This window comes from Dendrobates tinctorius, unplaced genomic scaffold (genome assembly GCF_039654945.1).
Source record: "Dendrobates tinctorius isolate UK_male_01 unplaced genomic scaffold, ASM3965494v1 ptg000249l, whole genome shotgun sequence".
Classification (NCBI taxonomy): domain Eukaryota; kingdom Metazoa; phylum Chordata; class Amphibia; order Anura; family Dendrobatidae; genus Dendrobates; species Dendrobates tinctorius.
Genome location: NW_027361916.1, coordinates 5,212,149 through 5,218,148, shown reverse-complemented (window position 1 = coordinate 5,218,148; position 6,000 = coordinate 5,212,149).

Sequence of the window (6,000 nt, the reverse complement as noted above, 5' to 3'; positions counted from 1 at the left end):
GAGACCTGAATGAGAAGAAGATGATCCGATGTAACACCATAAGAATCCTGTGTAATAATACAATTACTGGAGATAATAAGGGAAACATATGAGGAGATTTATTATCTTACAGGGTTTAGTTTTCTTCCCCGACATCTACTAATAAAACCTATATATTTAGGCCACAGACAACAAGCATTTTCCTCCTCGGAGTCGGCAGCTGAACACGTTCCTCATAGACTCATCTTCCATAACGCTAATTCTCGTCTCATTACCGACACTGGAATCGGCATTAGCAATACTGCAGGAGATATTCATTACACGCGACATGAGAAATAACTCCTTCATGATGAGGACATCTTCATCTTCTACTACGGCTCTAGAGACTGATTTGGCCAGAGTCGGTCACTGCCTCCATCCCCACCGGCCGTCTATATGAAGGTTTCCCGTCTTCCCCGCACTGGAATCTTCTCTCCCGTTAGATCTCAGCTCTGAGTCACACACAGAAGTTTGAGGCTTTTCTGGAAGAACAGGACAGGAGAGATCTGAGGCCGATGTCTCCATGTACAGGGTTTCCCCTCGGGATAAGAGGCTTCTCTATCACTTTCCCCCAATTAGAGGGGACACCTGTGGATATCAGGGTCTTTACCGGCTGCAGTCCTGGGGGGATTTACTCGGTAACGTGGACGTTGGACAAACGTCACCATCAATTCCCATCAGAGTGAAGGAACATCGCTCCTCTATTCAGCTCTATGGATCCAGGATGAAATCCACTGCGGCCCCTGCAAGAAAAGAGCGAAGTCTGGTGAGACCCCCGAGGCCGGAGATTTCTACAGCTGCTCTGTGCACACAGGACCTGTGATGAGGTCACAGGAGGGGAGGAGTCAGGGGTCACATGATCAGGGGCCTCAGTGTGTGCAGGACTCTGCTGTGCTGGTTGTCATGGTGCTGGATGAGGGGAAGTTTCTGTGTGGGGTCAGGTGGGGTTTACAGGGTGGATGTAGCAGAGCTGCGTGTGTACAAGGTGTACGGAGCGGAGCCGTGTGTGTACAAGGTGTACGGAGCGGAGCCGTGTGTGTACGAGGTGTACAGAGCGGAGCCGTGTGTGTACGAGGTGTAGGGAGAGGAGCCGCGTGTGTACGAGGTGTACAGAGCGGAGCCGTGTGTGTACGAGGTGTACGGAGCGGAGCCATGTTTGTATGAGGTGTACGGAGCGGAGCCGTGTGTGTCGAGGTGTACGGAGCGGAGCCGTGTGTGTACGAGGTGTACGGAGCGGAGCCGTGTGTGTATGAGGTGTACGGAGAGGAGCCGCGTGTGTACGAGGTGTACAGAGCGGAGCCGTGTGTGTACGAGGTGTACGGAGCGGAGCCATGTTTGTATGAGGTGTACGGAGCGGAGCCGTGTGTGTACAAGGTGTACGGAGCGGAGCCGTGTGTGTACGAGGTGTACGGAGCGGAGCCGTGTGTGTACAAGGTGTACGGAGCGGAGCCGTGTGTGTACGAGGTGTACGGAGCGGAGCCGTGTGTGTACGAGGTGTACGGAGCGGAGCCGTGTGTGTACGAGGTGTACGGAGGGGAGCCCTGTGTGTACGAGGTGTACGGAGCGGAGCCGTGTGTGTACGGGGTGTACGGAGCGGAGCCCTGTGTGTACGAGGTGTACGGAGCGGAGTCCTGTGTGTACGAGGTGTACGGAGCGGAGCCCTGTGTGTACGAGGAGTACGGAGCGGAGCCCTGTGTGTACGAGGTGTACGGAGCGGAGCCGTGTGTGTACGAGGTGTTTACGGAGCGGAGCAGTGTGTGTACGAGGTGTACGGAGCGGAGCCGTGTGTGTACGAGGTGTACGGAGCGGAGCCCTGTGTGTACGAGGTGTACGGAGCGGAGCCGTGCGTGTACGGAGCGGAGCCATGCGTGTACGAGGTGTACGGAGCGGAGCCGCACGTGTACGAGGTGTACGGAGCGGAGCCGTGTGTGTACGAGGTGTACGGAGCGAAGCCGTGTGTGTACGAGGTGTACGGAGGGGAGCCCTGTGTGTACGAGGTGTACGGAGCGGAGAACGTGTGTGTACGGGGTGTACGGAGCGGAGCCCTGTGTGTACGAGGTGTACAGAGCGGAGTCCTGTGTGTACGAGGTGTACGGAGTGGAGCCCTGTGTATACAAGGTGTACGGAGCGGAGCCCTGTGTGTACGAGGTGTACGGAGCGGAGCCGTGTGTGTACGAGGTGTTTACGGAGCGGAGCCGTGTGTGTACGAGGTGTACGGAGCGGAGCCGTGTGTGTACGAGGTGTACGGAGCAAAGCCCTGTGTGTACGAGGTGTACGGAGCGGAGCCGTGCGTGTAGGGAGCGGAGCCGTGCGTGTACGAGGTGTACGGAGCGGAGCCGCGCATGTACGAGGTGTACGGAGCGGAGCCGTGTGTGTACGAGGTGTACGGAGCGGAGCCCTGTGTGTACGAGGTGTACGGAGCGGAGCCGTGTGTGTACGAGGTGTTTACGGAGCGGAGCCCTGTGTGTACGAGGTGTACGGAGCGGAGCCGTGTGTGTACGAGGTGTACGGAGCGGAGCCCTGTGTGTACGAGGTGTACGGAGCGGAGCAGTGTGTGTACGAGGTGTACGGAGCAGAGCTGCGTGTGTATGAGGTGTACGGAGCGGAGCTGTGTGTGTATGAGGTGTACGGAGCGGAGCCCTGTGTGTACGAGGTGTACGGAGCAGAGTTGTGTGTGTACGAGGTGTACGGAGTGGAGCCGCATGTGTATGAGGTGTATGGAGCGGAGCCGTGTGTGTACGAGGTGTACGGAGCGGAGTTCTATGTGTACGAGGTGTACAGAGCAGAGCCCTGTGTGTACGAGGTGTATGGAGCGGAGCCGTGTGTGTACGAGGTGTGCGGAGTGGAGCCACGTGTGTACGAGGTGTACGGAGCAGAGCCGTGTGTGTACGAGGTGTACGGAGCGGAGCCGCGTGTGTATGAGGTGTATGGAGCGGAGCCGTGTGTGTACGAGGTGTACGGAGCGGAGTCCTATGTGTACGAGGTATACAGAGCAGAGCCCTGTGTGTACGAGGTGTATGGAGCGGAGCCGTGTGTGTACGAGGTGTGCGGAGTGGAGCCACGTGTGTACGAGGTGTACGGAGCAGAGCCATGTGTGTACGAGGTGCAGACATTCTATGTGACTGCAGACTTCTGAATTCTCACAGTGCTCACTGAACGCTGTCAGGATTCTCTCGTGCCGGTAATTTACATACATAATTTACATACATGCTGACTAGACGTGTGTGGCCTCACTCCATGAAAATGAACAGAGCGGGGCCAGGCACGTCTAGTCGGAATGTGGCCAGAAGTATATAAATCACATACTTGTGCTGACATGATTGTACAACGGCGAGGGAGAATCCTAAGTGTGCAGTGCATTAGTTGTGAGAATTCAGAAGCTGCAATGTCAGGATTCAGCTCTGCAGGTTCCCGTGTCATCACATGGACACGTCACTCATATGTGACTCTCATACTTATGGTCCTGTGACAACGAGCTTCTCTTCCTGCTTCTCTCAGATTCTCACTGAACATTGAGAGCATTAGGGAGAGCAGCTCGTGGGTACAGGACTAAGTGTGCAAGTCGCATGTGTGTGTGTGGGGGGGCGAACCAAATTCTTGCCCCGGGTGCCAGAAAGCCTAGATACGCCTCTGTCGGACACACACGGTAAAACTGCGGTCGCTGGTCTCTCATCTCTCGCACTTATACTAATATTGCTGTAAAAGAGAAATAGCGCAATAGTGCATTATCCGGTGTGCAGATAACAATTGCAAGTAATACACTCGCCAAATGGAGATTTGTAACCGGCAATGGAGGATTCGCTGCTGCAGAACCACAGATCCACGAGGGGCCAACATAGAAGATTCAGGACAGGAAAAATGTGATCAGTCAATCCGCGCTGCGAATCACGAAAAACTCGGATTATTAATACAGTGGACTTTATTCTATGCGTTTCAGAGTCTCACAGAACTCCTTCCTCAGTGATTCACAGCGTGGATTGACTGACCACATTTCTCCTATCCTGCACTTATACTGATAACTAGTGTTGAGCATTCCGATACCGCAAGTATCGGGTATCGGCCGATACTTGCTGTATCGGAATTCCGATACCGACTTCCGATATTTTTTCAATATCGGAAGTCGGCATCGGAATCGGAAGTTCAAAGTTGATTGACAGCCTGACGTCATCATGATGCGCGGTGTGTGCGCATCATGATGCGCCGTCATTTCGGGCTTTCCGGGGGTCTCTGCCGGCCTGCCGGGGGGCTGTGTGGACTGCCCGGGGTCTGTACCGGCCTGCCGGGGGGCTGTGCCGGCCTGCCGGTGGTCTGTGCACCCTGTGGGGGTCTGTACCAGCCTGCCGGGGGGCTGTGCCGGCCTGCCGGTGGTCTGTGCACCCTGTGGGGGTCTGTACCGGCCTGCCGGGGGGCTGTGCCGGCCTGCCGGTGGTCTGTGCACCCTGTGGGGGTCTGTACCGGCCTGCCGGGGGGCTGTGCCGGCCTGCCGGGGGGCTGTGCTGATGTCCGGGGGTCTGTGCAAGCATCGTCCGATGGGACTACAAGTCCCATCTGGCGATGCCTGCTACCATGACAGTGATTGACACATTAGCCAATGATGGGACAGTAGTAGTCCCATCATCCGGCTAATGTGTTAAATGTTAAAAAAAAAAAAAAAAAAATACTACATACATACTACATGCATACTACATGCATACTACATATATACTACATACATACTACATACATGCTACATACATACTGCATGCTACATACATACTACATACATACTACATACATACTACATGCATGCTACATGCATGCTACATACATACTACATACATACTACATGCATGCTACATACATACTACATGCATGCTACATACATACTACATGCATGCTACATACATACCACATGCATGCTACATACATACCACATACATACTACATACATACTACATACATACTACATGCTACATATATACTACATGCATGCTACATACATACTACATGCTACATACATACCACATACATACTACATACATGCTACATGCTACATACATACTACATACATACTACATACATACTACATACATACTACATGCATGCTACATACATACTACATACATACTACATGCATGCTACATACATGCTACATACATACTACATGCTACATACATACCACATACATACCACATACATACTACATACATACTACATACATGCTACATACATACTACATATATACTACATGCATGCTACATACATACTACATGCTACATACATACCACATACATACTACATACATGCTACATGCTACATACATACTACATATATACTACATGCATGCTACATACATGCTACATATATACTACATGCATGCTACATACATACTGCATGCTACATGCATGCTACATCATACTACATACATACTACATGCTACATACATACCACATATATACTACATACATACAATACATTCATACAATACATACATAGACATACAGTACATATAACATAGAGTAACATACTTACCAATACTTGTCACATTGTTCCCCGAAGCCATTGTCTTTTCCGGAATAAATATTAACATAACAAACCACAAAAATACTCACCCACGATCCGAAGCAGTCCACGAGTGTGTCCCACGACGATCTTGGGTAGAGAACTGCAGCATTGGTAAGTAAAAAAAAGTATGGTAAGTAGTATGTTTGTAGCATGCATGTAGCATGCAGTATGTATGTAGCATGCATGTAGTATATATGTAGTATGTATGTGGTATGTATGTAGCATGTAGTATGTATGTAGCATGCATGTAGTATATATGTAGTATGTATGTAGCATGTAGTATGTAGCATGCATGTAGTATATATGTAGTATGTATGTAGCATGTAGTATGTATGTAGCATGCATGTAGTATATATGTAGTATGTATGTAGCATGTAGTATGTATGTAGCATGCATGTAGTATATATGTAGTATGTATCATGTAGTATGTATGTAGCA